This window comes from Podarcis cretensis (assembly GCF_951804945.1).
Source record: "Podarcis cretensis genome assembly, chromosome: 4".
Taxonomy (NCBI): domain Eukaryota; kingdom Metazoa; phylum Chordata; class Lepidosauria; order Squamata; family Lacertidae; genus Podarcis; species Podarcis cretensis.
This window is the reverse complement of record NC_137173.1, coordinates 103,603,493-103,621,974: the sequence shown is the minus strand read 5'-3', so window position 1 is coordinate 103,621,974 and position 18,482 is coordinate 103,603,493. Positions and strand designations below refer to the sequence as shown.

At 41.8% G+C, this 18,482-nt stretch overlaps 1 long non-coding RNA gene across 2 annotated transcripts; it reads left to right on the top strand.

Annotated features, from left to right (window-relative positions):
• Positions 1 to 541: 541 nt before the first annotated feature.
• On the top strand, positions 542 to 18,123 carry LOC307214455. 2 transcript variants are annotated; one of them, XR_013838109.1, is made up of 4 exons: positions 542 to 704; positions 3,790 to 3,916; positions 13,543 to 13,679; positions 17,103 to 18,123. It is a non-coding gene; the product is annotated as an uncharacterized lncRNA (long non-coding RNA). The 2 variants fall into 2 exon arrangements; XR_013838110.1 differs by lacking the exons at positions 13,543 to 13,679; positions 17,103 to 18,123 and adding an exon at positions 4,122 to 4,524 and having other exon boundaries at positions 3,790 to 3,954.
• Positions 18,124 to 18,482: the final 359 nt, after the last annotated feature.

Sequence of the window (18,482 nt, the reverse complement as noted above, 5' to 3'; positions counted from 1 at the left end):
GGGAATGTTCAGGGATGCAGAAGAGGATATATTGTTTGATTACAGCCTTTGCAACTTGTGTAAACAAGTTCACAATTTAGCAGAGTAACATTCCCCTTTCTAAACTCACAGCGGATGCGTTTGCTGAGTCTCGCTAAAGCCTCTATAATAACTGTTCTGGTATTTTTCCCTTATTCCCTCATAAAAGATAAGACACGACACAGTCTTCTATAAAAGTATAAAAAAGTTTACTCACTCACATTCTGTTCACAATCGGATCCCAGAAGGCAGACTTATCTTAGAAAAGTAACATACACCTGGAAACTATCCCATAAAGAGACAGTCCCTTTGTCCTCTCTTGGCTGGAAGCCAAGAGAGCATCTTTGGCTAAGCAGATGTTGTTTCTTAGATGAAAATAGTCATAGAGAGAGAGATGGCTGCCCTGCCCTGTGCTTTTGTCGTTACGTGCACAGGTGAGGCCATGCCCACTTTAGTCACATGCAGAGGAAATCTGTCCCAGCCCAGAAGAAAACAGGAAGTTTACCTACTGGCTGGACAAACATTCCTCCCCATGTGTAAACATATTCACTCTAGGAATGTTGTACTTGACTGCTCTTGTGTTTCACATCCCACAGGCAGCAGTGGCTGACCAGAGGACTCCCAAGGAGAAGGGAAGGGGGAGAGGAGGCTGAAGGAACACTCCACAGGGAGGGTGTTCGAAAAAGGTGAGGGGCTGCCAGCTCTGCAGGCAAGGGGTGACCTAACTGGGGTCCTGAGCCCCACAGGTGTGCCACAGAAAGGATGTAGTTGCTCAAAGGAGCTGTGGACTCAAAAAGGTTGAAAACCTTTGGTAGGCTTTGCAAGCTCAGTAATGCTGACCTGGAAGGAATTGAAACTATGGACATGTGATCCTTGCACCTCTTTGGGTGCATAAATATGGAAGGAATCCTGCATAAATTCATATCTTCCAGCTCATATATGATGCCACATTCATATATTCATGAAATCTGGTCCCACTCCTCACTCCCAAATCACCTTTGAAACATGTTATTATATAGTAAAATAGCTGAATTAAGTTCTCAAACCCTAAGTGATTATGCCTACGCTTGCCTTTTTAGGGAGCAATCCTATGCACAAGATGCATAAAGCAAAGTGGCATAAATTAAGGCTGCATAAGGTTACATCAGATCTAAACCCTGTTCAGCTGCGACTACTCTGCATAAGCCTGGCAGAAGGAAAATGAACCTTTACAATAGTGTTCTGTGGCAGGTTGCCAGGTCATGTGACAAAGCTGAATTGGCTTAGGATCCAGCCTAAGTGCCTCCGTTCTGGTCCTGCCCCCACTATGGCTCCTGGAGCATCCCTTTCTGGGGACTTGCGCTGGCCTTGGCTCAGACAGCTTCAGCTCGGCAGCTGAGTCCCAACAGAGCCAGGATGAGGAAGTTATACTGGCATATTGTCGGCAGAGCCAGGGTTAGGGAGTTAATGGTGGTTAAGCTGGGTATCAGACAGCTGAGCTGGAGATCTGCTGAATCCTAAGCTACTCATCATGGTAGATCTTGCCATAGGATCCCCCCTTTAGTATGTTAACCCAAACAGCCAACATGGCTCTTCTGCAAACACGCAAGCAAAACCACACACCCCATGCTTGAATGGACAAAGACACTCACTTGGTCTTCTGGCAGCAAATGTTCCGTCTATCACAGGGTACCAGCCCCCCAAAATATGGAGGCAGTGCTGTCCATTTCCTGCATGTTATTTATGCATTTCTTTAATGAATCTATGCTCCACCCTTTAGCCAAAGAGCCTCTCATTGTGGCTTACAAAAATCAGCATTAAGTTGTTTATTGTGAAGCCCTCCTCTAAGTTGTGCCTGGCAGCCTGAGTGGCATAAGCAGCTGCATGTTTTGTAAGTGCTGATGAAATGAAGGACAACTTTAAACATGAAGATAAACCCAAGAGGGAGCTGAATGCAATATTAAGGCTACATTTTCCTGCTTTTAGTGCTAAAAGATTTGCTACAACTGCTTTCAGCTGATATTTGTTTATCCCTAAAGGCAGAAGCATCTAACCTGGGCATCTTCATGGATTTCATATTATATTCTGAAATGTGAATGTGATGTCTAAAAAACCTGCCTGGATGGCTGAGAAATTGGTAGCAAATGCCATCCTTGCTTACTTGAGGGTAAATTGGCATTAATCTGTGAATTTGTCCACATGAATTGTGTTCACTGCAATCATCATGATGATCTTGAGCACTGTTCTTTACTACAGTATGAACTGGAGATGGATTGAATTACATTTTAAAGAATGTTGAGCTACTGTAGGTTATGCATGTAAGTAGTGAAGTCCATCGTTCAAACACTGCCAACAGGGGGGAAGTTCTAAACTCACTCAAAGTTGATAACTCCTACTGAAGTCAGAGGGACTTATTTCTGAAAAATGAACTCCCAGTGACTTTTCATATGGTCTTAGGCAAGCCAGTATTCTGTTTTAGTATCGCCACCCACCAGCACTCACAGCATAAAAATGATTACTAGGCTGTCGTAAACATTACTGAGACAAGCACAAAACACTTGAAATAACTTTATAAAATTGCTAAGCATTCTTCTTATTCCCCAAATTCTTAAGTTCACAAGTATTTTGTTGCTATACTTGCCAGAAACCACAATAAGGAGCAAAAATAAAAAAGCAATTCTAACAGGGAAAGAGAAGTTGATTAAGATTCAGGCTGGATCTAGGATTCAGCCAGACTGGTAAAGAAAAAGCATTTTATATGTGTTGTATGTAGACACATCAAAGAAGCGTTTCAGTTTAAAGCACTGTAAATTTAAACAGGGAAAGCAGGTAGAGAAAAATGGGATTCCACATCGCCATCTGGTGGCACAATGTTATATCGCACATACAACACATAAAAATCGCTTTTTCATTACCAGTCTAGCTCAGTTCTCAGTGGAGAAGCCAACTATTACTGCTCAACTACAAACTCAATTGGAAAAGTAAGCTATATATCATAACACAAATTAATGAGTCACACAGGTTCAGTAATTTGCGCTGGATAATTTTAGAGGTTTTTGTGACTGCAAGAAGGAACTGTGTTTATTTATACAGTGGTACCTCGGTTTTGGAACATAATCTGTTCTGGAAGACCATTCTAGTTCTGAAACGTTCGAAAACTGAAAACTCAATAGCCGGCAGCTGGGCCTCAGGATCTTGCACTCAACGGAAGCCACTTTCCCTGTTTGACTTCCGAGGCGCGTTTGAAAACCTAAGCGTTCACTTCCAGGTTTAAAGGTAAAGGTAAAGGGACCCCTGACCATTAGGTCCAGTCGTGGCTGACTCTGGGGTTGCATGCTCATCTCACTTTACTGGCCGAGGGAGCCGACGTACAGCTTCCGGGTCATGTGGCCAGCACGACTAAGCCGCTTCTGGCGAACCAGAGCAATGCGCGGAAATGCCGTTTACCTTCCCGCCGGAGTGGTACCTATTTATCTACTTGCACTTTGACGTGCTTTTCAACTGCTAGGATGGCAGGAGCAGGGACCGAGCAACGGGAGCTCACCCCGTTGCGGGGATTCGAACCTCCAACCTTCTGATCAGCAAGTCCTAGGCTCTGTGGTTTAACCCACAGTGCCACCCGTGTTCAAAAACTGAAGTGTTCACTTCCAGGTTTATGGCATTCAAAAACTGAAATGTTCATCAACAGAGATGTTCTAAAACCGAGGTACCACTGTACACTCATATATAACTTTTAAAAGATAAATATTTATTTGCCAAAACCACTCTTTCCAACTGCTTTGCTTTCTACAGGAAGAAGCCATTCTCCCGGAAATTCAACATGAGGACCTAATGCCTGGTACTGCTATTATTAATGCCCATGGACTGAATCCTCAGCTATGCCCCCAGTATAACCCAGTGGACAACCCAATGCATCAAGGTAGTAAAGAGTGGATGTGGGCCTCTTACCAGCTGCCAGTGGCATAGCGTGGGTTGTCAGCACCCGGGGCAAGGCAAGTAATTTGCGCCCCCTAACCCGTGGATTTGCGCCCCCTAACCCTACCCCTACCCCTAACCCCCAGATGTTGCGCCCGGTGCGGCCGGCCCCCCCTGCACCCCCCACGCTACACCACTGCCAGCTGCAGCTGAGGGGGGATCTGGCCAGGGGGTCCCTGGCAGTGTGGATTCCTCAACAGTCTTCCCAAATTTGCTGACTATTTGCATGCCCCACCCCCATGTGTTTGTGGGAGGGAGGGGGCATTATTGGTTTGGTTTGTTCTTGTTCTTACTTTTATTATGTATGTTGTGTTTTTATCTTGTAACTTCATGCTGTCAACCACCCTGAGATCTATGGGTGAAGGGTGGCATACAAATGTAGGAAATAATCAGAATAGGTGATGATGCCAGGTTTTTTTGGGGGGGGGGGGCAAACCAGTAATGTGTGTGTGTAATGTAAAATCAAGGGTAGTGTGTTGTATTGATTGAAGGCTTTGATCTAGGGTTCAGTCACCCTGGGAGGCAGAAGGAGACAACAGTTTCTCTCTCTCTCTCTCTCTCTCTCTCTCTCTCTCTCTCTCTCTTTGCAATGTAACAAACTTTATTAATTGTCTTACAATACATTACATATATAGAGTACATCTTGTAAATTGAGATTTCAATCATATACACACACGTGCGCGCGCACACACACACACAGCATATACTTGTCTTTTCTTACATAGTTATAAACCTTAAGCTTCAGCTGTGTTTATGCTACTTTTTATGCAATTATTAATAAAGATTATTAACAAAAGTTATTAACAAAAATATCATAAAAACTTTGGACTTCCTGTCAATTCCCATTGTATGCTTTTATTCTAATAGTGAATGTACCTACCATTATTAATCTATTCTTTATATATTCTCTAATACATTCTTACAACAATTTGTACCGTTAATCTTATTTCTCCTATATTTCTTTATCCAAGGTCATTCAAATGCTGCCAAAGACGAAAAACCATTGGTATATTTTTGTACGTATCTCTTGTATTTATCCCATTTTTGTGCAAATTCTTGTCTTGAACTGGCCCTTAGGCTGTTGGTCAATTGCACCATTTCCACATATTCTTGTAACTTATTCTGCCAATCCATTATAGTCGGAACATTTTTCCCTTTGCAGTTCTTTGCTGCTTGTGTTTGGGCCACTGCTGTAGTGTATAGAAATATTTCTCTTAAGTTTTTCGGGATATCTTTACCAACAATGCTTAACAAAAATGCTTCTGGCTTTTTAAAAAATGTTGTTCCAAAGATTTTTTTCAGCTCATCATAGACGAGGCCCCAGAATTCTCTTATTTTCCTACACGTCCACCACATGTGGTACATGAGGAGACAACAGTTTCTCATAGTCTCTCCTAAGCATCAGCTAACCAGCACTGGGTTTGGGGAAACACACTGGTAGTTCCTAGCACATTGGTATCTTGTATTTTTATTCTGCAGTGGGGGGATGCATATACACTCATTACTCCAGGTTGTGTGGGGAGGCAAGTCAAAGGGTTGCAGGCAGATCATAGAAGTCAGCAAGTGAATCAAAGCCGGGAAGCCTGGCCTTGCATTCAAAGAATGTAACACATTTACATACAACAAATCACTGGACAAATATCGCCTTGTGATCTTCATTTCAAAGACTGCAGCAGACATGGTGTATGAGGAGGGAAATGAAATTATTTTGTAAACTGTGCTCTCGTCTGATGTTGCTTTAGCTATCTAGTTGACAGCCTCTTACTCTTTTATAAGGCAGGGTCGATCTGGCTGCCAATTAGCTTCTGGGAACAAAGTGCTGCTCTTACCTTTTACAGTCCTAAACAATTCCCCCATCACACTGACCTCAATAATATTTGTATTAATTACTGGCTTTCAGAATATTGGCAAAATGCCCATTATGAAAGTCTCTCTCTCTCTCTCTCTCTCTCTCTCTCTCTCTCTCTCTCTCTCTCTCAACCTCCCTCCCTCCCTCCCTCCCTCCTGTGTGCATAGGGCTGTATGTTACAATAATTCCTGGGAGGTGCAAAGTGTTTCTCCATGCATCCTCTGTGAATCCAAGATGACTGTTAGTGGCAGCTGGGGCTTCCATTGTCAGCACTGCAGGGCAGGTTTCGCCTCCACAGCAAAAGTGTTCAAGTGCAGCACTGCTTTCCTTCTCTAGATAGAGGTGGCTGGAAAATAGTCACCTTAAGGACACAGGGTTGAAGTCTGACTCTGTTTCCCATTGCCCTGACGGTCCCAGAAACACCAGCCATTGGAACTTGAGCTGACTCCTATCTACGCAGCCCTTTCCTCATTTCTTCTTCTTCTTTTATATAGCCGTCTTCACATGTGAAGGTGCATCTCACACAGAAAAGGGCTCCTTGGTTCAAGTTTTCATTTTTTTCCAGGACAAACATACATGGCTATTCTGTTGCCATCATGAATGAGGACAACACACATCTCTAGAGGTGAACCAGCAGCACAGCCCCTTTTTACCACAGGGCTCCTTCATGTGATTCACAGGTGCAGGGGGCATTTCTGTATTTGTTTTAAAATCAGGGGGGGGGGATGTCTCTGGTATTTCTAGCATCAATAGATTCCATTAGTTTTCAAGTCTGCAGATCACTGATGTGTTTACTGTTGTCATGCTTGAAGCAACTGGGTGCATAAAAACTGACTCCTTTTGGAATAAAACATTGTTCAGACCAATAAGCTTTGGTTCAAAACTTTGCTAACCAGATTTGCTAACTGGAACTTCTTCAAATGGCTACAAAAACATCAGAGATACATTCAAATAAGTCCATAATTTTAAACAATTATACTTAACATTTACACACTCCTTGGTTCAAAAGGTGAGACACAGAACGTGCCAATGGATATATACCTAGAGAGCCAAGCTCACATACTGTAATAGAATTTACTTCCAAGGCAGTATGCATAGGACTGCAGTCTTACAGCCCAACACTGAGTGTTTTGCAAGTTTACTCAGAAGTAACTCGTAACTCTTACGATGTTCAATGGGACTTCCTCCAAGTTAAAACATATACAGGATTGTATCCATTCTCTTCCCACTCTTGATTTTACAGTTGTTCAGATTTGCTAATTGACCTCTGATAGTTTTCATAGTGTATCTTAATATCATAGAATCTTAGAATTGGAAGGGACCCCGAGGGTCAGTCTAGCCCAACCCCCCTGCAATGCCTCCGTGACAGATGGCCATCCAACCTCTGCTTAAAATCATCCAAGGAAGGAGACTCCAGAACCTCCACTGCTGAACAGCTCTTCCTGTCATAAAGTTTTTAGTTTAGTCAGAATCTCCTTTCTTGCAACTTAGAAGAGACAATTGCTCCTGTGTGAATGGGAACCTGTGCACACTTTCTTGGGAGTCAGTTTCATTTAACTTAGAGGGATTCTGAGTAAACTTACATAGGACTGGATTGTAATGTGTATCATGTTGCCTTCCCTCAATATTTTTCGTACAGATTTATAAAGTTTTTTTATATAAAAAACAGTCTACTGTTCCAATTCACTCGGTTGTTTTTAATTGATCAAATTGAAATCAATCAGCGATGCAGTCATATGCATTACTACTCAGAAGTAGTCCTACTGAGTTCTATGGAACTTATTCTCTAAGTGTATAGGAATACACCCTAAGAATAAATGTTTTAGCAATAATAACGAAAATAAATAGCTACAAGCTCATTTTCCCAAATCCTCTGTACTATTCTCTGCCTCCCACACATTACTGTACATATAAATATCTTATGATACACATTCTTGGTGGACTCACCACAGATTTTAGGGGTCAGCTGAGTTCTTTTTGTTTTGTTTTATGCTCCAGGACAGGTTAAAGGACACCTATAATAGCTGTATGATTATGACCCAATACATGCCCTACATTTTGTGAGTTCTAAAGATGGCAATCAGCCCAGAAGAGATTTTAAGATCCACTCTGACCCTCATCACAGACAGGAGGCAGGGAATGCAGGATCCAGCGGGAGGGAGCAATGCATATTTTGAAGCTTTCTGGACTTTCAAAAAGACATTGGCCTTGTCTGAAGAGGCATGAATCCTCTTTCTTTCCTTTTTTGGTGCTTATCTGTGCCCTCACAATGAAGTAGAAAACTACTGCACCAAGAAATAACCAATTCATTTCAATCAACATAGTATTTTAAAGAATGAGCGACTCATTTTCTTCTCCCTCAGGAATATTTCACTTGTAGCATTCTGAAAATCACATTTGTGCAAAGTTTCATATTTTGAAACAAAATATGTTCAGGGCAGGTAAGTGAAGTTCTGCAGGAGAAAATACCAAATTGTGATAGTTTACTTTGGAGTCCTAAAAGGGAAATAAGAATAAGGACAGAGAAAGCAGGAATTCTTTCAAAGAAGGCAATTTAGTATTTCATGCTTAGCATTTTACAAGCAGAACACATACAGGTGCAAGGTAATTGAGCATCAGGAAACCTGTATCTGTTATCTATCCCCATAAAGTATATTTTAAAACAACCTGTCATCATTGCAAGTTATCAGCATGGCAGATTGCTTAACGTAATTGAAAACAGATTATAGACATTTCTATGGATACTGATGCATGTATATAAACCTTTATATACTCCTGTGTATATATATGTATGTATAAACTGTCTGTGGACAAACTCTGGCTCCCTTGGCCTGAAGTGAGATGAGCACCACTCCCCATAGTTGCCTTTAACTGGACCTAACCATCCAAGGGTCCTTTACCTTTACCTTTTTTAATGTAAACCTTTAACATGCAAATTGGCATATATGACCTTCACTTTTCTTTTCTTTTCTTTTCTTTTCTTTTCTTTTCTTTTCTTTTCTTGTACTTGGAACTGCTTGTAGAAGCAGTTAACCATATGTGCTGTACACTCATGATATGTGGGTCAGGACATCACCAGCACCCCATGTAGCATGGGTGACCACGTGCTTGAGGTGGTAGATGATGTTATCTACCTGGGTTCCACCATAACCAGCAACCTCTCCATCAACAGTGAGCTGGACAAGCATATTCACAAGGCAGCTGTGGCAATGACTCGCCTCTCCAAAAGGAGATGGGAGAATGTGATGCTAATGACCAATACCAAGATGAAGATCTACCAGGCTTGCATTCTGAGCATGCTGCTTTATGGAAATGAGTTGTGGGTAACTTACAGTTGCCAAGATTAACGCCTCAACATATTGCACATGTGCTGTGTCAGGAAGATTTTGGGCATCATGTGGCAGGACAGTCCCAAACAAGGGTGTGCTCTCCCAAGCCTACATTTCCACCTACACTGGTTTAATCATATCCACAGAATAAAAGATGGCAGGATCCCAAAGAAGTGCTTTATGGGGATCTGGCTTCACATACCAGGCCCATTGGCAGACCTATTCTGTGTTACAAAGGTGTCTGCAAACATGGCATGAAGACTGACAATATCAACTTTGCTGTGTGGAAAACCCATGCAAACAGAGGCACTGAGTTGGGCCCCAGATTTTTTGGGAGCAGGACAGTGCTATGTGCATGTGATGCCATGTATGTGCCACGTGTGTGATGTCACACGAGCAATGCTGGGCTCATGCTCGTCCCAACGATGTGCATGAATGGGCTTCTCTAAAGTGCTACTTCTGCAACATGAAATCCTAACATTCCAGTATACTCCCTAGGCAAGAAAAACGTGTTGGTGCTGACCTTTAAAGGCCTAAATGGCTTTGGCCCAATATACCTGAAGGAGTGTCTCTTCCCTACTCATTCATCCCAGACACAGAGATGCAGCACTGAGGGCCTTTTGGTGGTTCCCACACTGCAAGAAGTCAAGCTACAGGGAACCAGGCAGAGGGCCTTCTCAGTAGTGGCGCCCATCCTGTGGAATGCCCTTCCATCAGATGTTAAGGAGAGGAGTATTTATATAACATTTAGAAAACATCTGAAGGCAGCACTGTATATAGAAGCTTTTTAAGGTTTAAGGTTTTGTTATGTTTTTATATATCCTGGAAGCCACCCTGAGTGACTGGGGCAACCCAGTGAGATGGGTGGGGTACAAATAAATTATTATTATTATTATTATTATTATTATTATTATTATTATTATTATTTGACCCTGTCACCTGAGGAAAGGAGAAAGCATTTGAGGGGATATCATATCTTCAAATAACTCAAGGACTGTCACTTGGAAGACGGAGTCAGCTTGTTTTCTCCTGCTCTGGAAGGTAAGACCTGAACCAATGGCTTCAAATTCCAAGAAAGGAGATTCTGAATAAACATCAGGAATAACTTTCTGACAGTAAGAGCTATTCAACAGTGGAACGGACTCCTTGGAAGGTGGTGGACTCTCCTTCCTTGGAGGTTTTTAAGCAGAGGTTGGATGGCCAAGTGTCATGGATGCTTTAGTTGAGATACCTACAAGTGCAGGTGGTTGGACTAGAGGACCCTTGGAGTCACTTCTGACACTACAATTCTGTGATTCCATGATATGCCATCTCCTCTTACACCTCCAGTCCCAGCTCCTACCTTAATCTGAGGCAGATCCTCTGAAGGCAAAGCTACAGAACCTGTTTTAACACAAGGGATCAGTTCTGGAATATGTGAAATAGTGGCAGTAACAGATGTAGTTGTGAGCATATGAAGAGAAAGGAAAGGATCTGAGTGTACCATGCAGACAGGATTTTGGAAAACAGGGTTTCCATCTCTCCCTCCAAGCTGATTCTTAATATTTACTTAATATTGTACAGCTCCATTATCTGTTTTGTGCTCTCTCTTAGTCATAAACAAGGAAGGAAAGAGGGGAGCTTTGGAGGTTCATAGTTTTGGTTTGCTGTGTGAAATGCCATTATGAAGCTTCACCAAATGGGAAATGTCTAGAAATGATTAATTGTTCTTTTCCTTAAGATCAAATATGTTTTGGTGACAGTCGGGAAATTAATTATACATCATTTAATTGAGGGAAATGGAAATTATCCCAATTATGTCAAAGCTTTCAATGAAACAACGATGTAAAGTATTGTGCATACATCATTCCACAAGCGGAGTAGGGCACAGGAGAGCCTAATTGAAAAATTACAGAACATCAGTTGACACAGATCATTGTCAATTTACAAGGCTGAACCCAGCCCCACCCCCCCACAAAAACCGGTAGCATTATTTTTCATTTCTGCAGTAACAATGCCATTACACAGCACATGACTATCAAATAATGTAAGAAGCTCAATAGGAAAGAACCAACTTGTAAACAACTTGCTCTTAAGGTTTTCTTTGTTTTTAATTAAATCATTGCATCTGTAATTATAACTGAGGCATGCATTGCTACATTCAATGCTAAAGTGATGGAATCTGAACTACTAATGCTCTGATTTTGACAGGGTACTGGGAAGTTCACGAATTTTACCATAATTCCTAGGATGAAAGACTTTCGCCCTCTTCATATTTTGCCTACCTCCATTGCCACTTATACGTAGGAGGTCAAAGTTCATACTGCAGTTCAATCATGATGCTCACGGTTGACTTGGGGCTCTTTCCCCCATTATGTTTCAGTGTAACCTACCTGTCACGGTTGTTGTGAAGATATGGGCCAACCCACCCATGAAGCAAGGGCGGCAAACTGCCCTGGGCCGGCCCTGGAGAAGATGGTGTCATCATCCCATATACAGTGGTACCTCTAGTTACAAACTTAATTCGTTCCAGAGGTCTGTTCTTAACCTGAAACTGTTCTTAACTAGAGGCGTGCTTTCGCTAATGGGGCCTCTTGCTGCTGCTGGACCACCGGCACATATTTCCGTTCTCATCCCAGGGCAAAGTTCTCAACTCGAGGTAACTCTTCCAGGTTAGCGGAATTTGTAACCTGAAGCATTTGTAACCTGAGGCATTTGTAACTCAAGATACCGCTGTACATTATCCTGAGTGCCTTGGAGAAAGGACTGCATACACAAATATGACAGGTAGAATTAAATAGCAATAAATAAATAAAAACTTCACTTCACTGAAGAAGAAACATCTTCAGATACAGCTGATATACCAGTAAGGACACTTTAACATGTACTGTGAATTACCTTTGTTAAATGGGGATTTTGCTGCCTCCATGCCCCTATTTCATTCTGGCTAGGAACTCACAGAATTGGAAACAGAATGCTAACCAGACAGGTGTTGGGTCTGATCAAACCAAGTGCTTATGTTCTGACATGGATCTGGCCTGGAGTGAATGCAAATGTCCTCTACCACACAAAACAAAGCTTCATGTCTATCATCTCTACCACAACACTCACTCCCTTAGAGCCTCTGTGTTTCCGAGGGCTGAACCATTCAGCCAAAGTGGTAGGTTGGGCATATAGCCCGAATGCAGGCACACATGAGTTCAGTTTTGTGACCACACAAAGCAGTCGTGTGCAGCTTTTGCCGCGCAGCCCAGCATGCAGTTTCCAATGCGAAACTGACTCTATGGGCAAACAAGTTAATCATTTCCCCCAAGTTTCTTTCCCACTACCCAACTCTGCACAGCAACTTCTGCATAAATATCTCCACAAATACCATTCTGTATTCCTCTTAATATACAATAACTATTTGAGCATTGTTTGGGGAATTATCCTGGTGTGATACTGTGGCCTCCTTTTGAACTGGTTCAGTCTGGTGAAGCATTAGGTGGAACAGAGGGAAATGCCATAAGCAGCAATAAAGAGGACATGCAAATTTGTATGAAAGGAACAACTCAGATGACCACAAAATCCACTGAGAAGCAACCCTGCAGTGGCCTCATTAAAATGAATGTGATGTATGCATCATGCTGGATAAAGCAAAGATCATCACCACCACAATGCAAGTCAGTGAAGGAACATGAAGGAAGGCTGAAAAGCCCTGCATTTTATAGGCCATATGCCTACTGCTTGTGACTGAATAGCTATCTCTGTTCCAGGCAAAATTCTATGATCTCTGCTGCAGGTACCCAACTGTGTCCCCAACTCCATACTTCTGTTAGAAGTTGGTGAATGCCCAATTTCAACTAAAGCATGGTGGGCTGCCCTAAAACATTGGCTCAGGATTTCAGTGTTTGATCTAGGGAAGGGTTTGTATCAACACCTGACCAATGAGGAGTTTGTCAGCAAACGGCAGAAAACCATGGCTAGAAAAGCCACCTCTATTGGTCTGTCACCCCCCCCCCAACTTTATTACCTGGGTTATGAAGGTGGAGAGGAGTTCCCTACCAGGACAGACTTTGCTCGTGTGCTCAAGACATCGATTCTATAAAACATATTTTGCTGCACTGTGCGAAATATGAGCAAGCCAGGGCTGAACTGATATTACCCTTGCTGGTACCTTTCCCGGGAAAATCAGAGGCTCAATATGTCTAGTTCCTATTGGCAGACCAGACAAATGCTAGAACATTAGCAGTGGCAAAGTTTTTATCAGTGGTTGCAAGAACCAATGATCCCTATCTTTAAGTCTGAACAAAATGCTTGTTTAACTTGGAGGTAGGCTGTCTGAATTGTGCATTGTTTGGAACGATTTGTTGGGTCTCTGGACCGTAATAAAGATTGATTGATTAATTGATTTAAAAAAATATTTTTTTACAGCAAACAGCTGAAACCTAGGTGGTCTACTTCAGAGAGAAGGACATATTGCTTCTGAGAATTCTGTTGCTCCTTGACACAGTTAAACTAGCCCTGATGGGCTCTTGAGTGTAGGCCGGACCTGTATTCATGCATGCCAGGTGCAAATTACATTTACCAGTATTATCAAAAATTAAAAGCCCATGAAATTTTGGAGAGATGTGTTGTTGGTGCACCTGTGAGAAGCCTCAAATGCAATGTTCTTTTGTCACAGAAGAGGGGAGGGACTTTGTAACAATGATGGCTTACATGTACTGACAAAAGCCATTTCATCAGCAGCATCAGCTCTGCATCTCAGCAGCTAGACAAAAAACTCTTAGAATAAGATAAAATAAAACTGGACAAAAATGCCCAGTAACACTAATTATTAGGCAGTCATGAAAATGGTTGAAAAATTAAATAACATCAGGGAAATGGAGATAAGTGAACATAATTGTCTCTGACTCAAGCACTGAGGCAATTATGGAGGAACCTTATTATTACAATAACTGCTTCTGGACATGAACAACATGTTATCCTTCTGTTAAATAATTTGGGTGATTATGTATCTCCTCCCTTGTTACCTCCTTACAAGCTGGGAAGTGACTTTGAATGCAAATGCCCACATGTATAGACAGGAGATGTGCCCCTTGCAAGAAAGTGTGGGCAGATGTATTCTATTTCTGCCATTTCTGATCCTTCTCTTTTGGAGCCATTCTTTTTAGATGGTGGTTTTTCTACATAGATGGCTAGAAGATGACAAGCAGTAATAAAATAAAATAAAATAAATATGCACACTAACTCTGGACCCACATTTGCTGAGAGGGTCTAACAGTAATTTGCTCACACTGCTTTTGGGTGTTCTGAAAGCCTAAGCAACAGAAAAACAAAAAGCAGAGGTAGCTTTTCCAGCTCCGGAATCCACACCAGGGCACTGCCTTTATCAGTCCAAGGGAAATGTTATACTGTCCAAGCTTTGTGAGGTGGGGAGGGGGAAATAGGCTGGTTCTGGAAGCATGGATGACACTATATTTCATCACAGCCCTGAGATGAAATGTGGAAGGAAGTGTGCACTTTGCAATTGTAAGGTTGCAGATAGGGATGGATTCGAGGAAGTTGAAACATACAATGGCTGACCATCAACTTACCTTTTTTTTTTTTTTTAAAAAAAAAAGAAAAATACAAGGCAGGATTCAGCTTATTTATTTATTTATTTATTTATTTATTTATTTATTGCATTTATAGCCCACCTTTCCTTCAATGATCTCAAGGTGGCATGTTTGGTTTTCCCTGTCCCCATTTTAACCTCACAACAACCATGCAAGGTAGGTTGGAATGAGAGATAGTGACTGGCCCACGGTCATCCGGTGAGCTTCATTACTGAGTGGGATTTGAATCCTGGTCTCTCAGATCTCAGTCCAACACTCTAACCAATCCACCACACTAGCTCTATGTGTCCTATCAGTGGAAGCCTGCAAAAGTCCTTCTGCTTGCACAGTGGGGTTTTCCCTGCTGTCCTCACCCCCCCCCCCCCCAGCACACCCACATGCCCCCTGAAATTGGCTCGGGGGGTTATGTCTGGAGGAAAGACCAGCAGACTTGTTCTGTGTGCTCCAGAGGTTGGTTAATCCTGACCAGGAAGGCAGATCTCTGGAGCACACATTGACTAACTGTAACTGAATAACTAAACACTTTGAGGTTAAAGTTGCTCAGCTCTACAGTGATGTAAACACTGCCATTGTGTCAGTGCTTAAAATTCTACAAGGCAGGCATAAGCAATATGTGGACCGAGAACTCCCAGAAGTGCAAGCTGGATTTCAAAGGGGCAGAGGAACCAGAGACCAAATTGCAAACAAGCGCTGGATTATGGAGAAAGCTAGAGAGTTCCAGAAAAACATCTACTTCTGCTTCATTGACTATGCAAAAGCCTTTGACTGTGTCGACCACAGCAAACCATGGCAAGTTCTTAAAGAAATGGGAGTGTCTGATCACCTCATCTGTCTCCTGAGAAATCTCTATGTGGGACAAGAAGCTACAGTTAGAACTGGATATGGAACAACTGATTGGTTCAAAATTGGGAAAGGAGTACGGCAAGGCTGTATATTGTCTCCCTGCTTATTTAATTTATATGCAGAATTCATCATGCAAAAGACTGGGCTGGATGAATCCCAAACCAGAATTAATATCAACAACCTCAGATATGTATATGACACAACCTTGATGGCAGAAAGTGAGGAGGAATTAAAAAACCTTTTAATGAGGGTGAAAGAGGAGAGCACAAAATATGGTCCGAAGCTCAACATAAAAAACAAAAAACAAAGATCATGGCCACTGGGCCCCTCACCTCCTGGCAAATAGAAGGGAAAGAAATGGAGACAGTGAGAGATTTTACTTTCTTGGGCTCCGTGATCACTTCACTGTACATGGTGACAGTAGTCACAAAATTAAAAGACGCCTGATTCTTGGGAGAAAAGCAATGACAAACCTAGACAGCATCTTAAAAAGCAGAGACATCACCTTGCCGACAAAGTACCATATAGTTAAAGTTATGGTTTTCCCAGTAGTGATGTATGGAAGTGAGAGCTGGACCACAAAGAAGGCTGATCGTCGAAGAATTGATGCTTTTGAATTATGGTGCTGGAGGAGACTCTTGAGAGTCCCATGGACTGCAAGCAGATCAAACCTATCCATTCTTCAGGAAATCAGCCCTGAGTGCTCACTGGAAGGACAGATCCTGAAGCTGAGGCTGTAATACTTTGGACACCTCATGAGAAGAGAAGACTCCCTGGGAAAGACCCTGATGTTGGGAAAGATGGATGGCACAAGGAGAAGGAAACGACGGAGGACAAGATGGTTGGACAGTGTTCTTGAAGCTACGAACATGAGTTTGACCAAGCTGCGGGAGGCTGTGGAAGACAGGAGTGCCTGGCGTGCTCTGGTCCATGGGGTCACGAAGAGTCGAACATGACTAAACGACTAAACAACAAATTGTGCCAGTGCCAGTTGAATTGTCCACTGCAATGCCAAGCCCAGTGTTGTGTGATAATGCAGCCTAATGCTGTGGGCAGGATACTTGCAGTGATGCACCCAACCACCTGCTCATTAGATCCTTGCCCATCCTGACTCCAAGAGATCTGAGTCCTCATCATCATGAGGGTTTTTTTTTTGGGGGGGGGGTCAGATCAGTGCTTGTATCACACCACCATTCTAGTCATCCTTCAGGAGTTAAAGGGCAAAACTATGAAGTGGACAGCCTCTTATACTTGTGGGAGCTCCCTGTGCTTCTGAGCTCCATGCAGTCAGGATACTAGAACCGTTTGTCTGAATCCTAAAATGAGCGCCCATCCCAGGCCCATCCCAGAATCCGATATATTGAGATCTCCCACCACTGGAGACAGTCATATGATTCTGTTAAAAAAAATAATCCAAACACACCCTACCCCTCCTGTAAATTCATTGTTTTTCCCTACTGGCCACTGATGTCAAATGTAAACAGTTTGAAAAACATATGTGACATTAATCAAATTTTACTTCTCATTTTCCAGGCTTCTAAACAGAGCATATTGCATCAACTCTTCCTCTGAGTCCCATGGAACTTGCCTATGAACCACAGCACTAACGAAGTTGGACATCTGCCTGATCTGTAATGTCTCTGGCTTGATCTTGTTGGCTGAGCTAATTAAAAAAATATGCCTATTAGTATTTTATACTTGAGCAATGTAATTAGGATCTACTAGTAACTGTTTTCATTCCATTTTCCACCTCCATAGCACTTATACCACTTTGTATCTTCACTTTATAGTTGATTTTGTTTGGGGGAAGAAAATTTCAGAATAGGTGACTGCATGGGAAATTAGGTAAAGCATTAATAATAATATAACTGCATTTAGAAGGCAGTAATAACCTCAATCTTTCAACTCTACAGTTTTTTTTTAGCCTGAAGGCAAACATTAAAAGCATATTATTCTTTCAAGTGTCTACTTTGATCATATCTTCTGTTTCGTAGAAATACAACAATTAAAACAATAGCTTTTGTGCACGGGTACACTAGAAAACTAGTTAATTTACTTTTTTCTTACAGGGATTTTCTTTTAAAAAACGTTTAATTCTAATGATTTCAGTAATAATGAGAGAAGGAACTGAAGACAGTATATGACACTGCTGATCACATACCTATCGTCGAGTTTTGCTCATCTTTCTCACTCCATATTGTACATTTGGAATTAAATATTCAAGGCAAGCTTCACTTTATCTAATGGATGTAGAGTTTTTAATAATATAAATATGAAAACTATTTGCTAGCATATTCATGCAACAGATACTTTGTGGACAGCATTTTATGGAGAAAATGTTTAAATAGGAGAAAAATTAGTATCTGTGAGGACCCAGTCAATTTACTAATTTGAAAAGGCTTCAGAACAGTGATAAGACAGCTTGTTATACTGTATATTAGATCCACCATTAAGGTTGCTCAACGTCTGCTGATAATGGATGCAAATGAAACCTATTGAAAAGTAAATTTGCCATGTGCCTGTAACTATCTCCATTGCTTCTGTGGATTTGTGTCTTAATTTGAATATAGCTTTACTTACTAGACATTTTTTTAAAAACCAAATAAATGTACATTAGTTGATCTAGGCTAGGTCTATTCCCTCCCCCCCGCCCCCAGTGAATTTGCTCTGCACCATGGTCGGTATTCCAGTTTGGCTCAGAGAATGTCAAAAGTTCATTTGAGAAATGCTCCCTGAAGATGAATTTCTTAAATTCCCCTAACAGGCAAGAGTATGTGAGCTGGACAGGGCTTGAAAAGCTAAAATCCATAAGAAAGGATACATTTTAAACAGCACATCAGAAGGCCAGTAAACATGTTGCAACTTATAAGAGATATGAATGTAACAATATCAAAGAGAAATCACCAACAATTT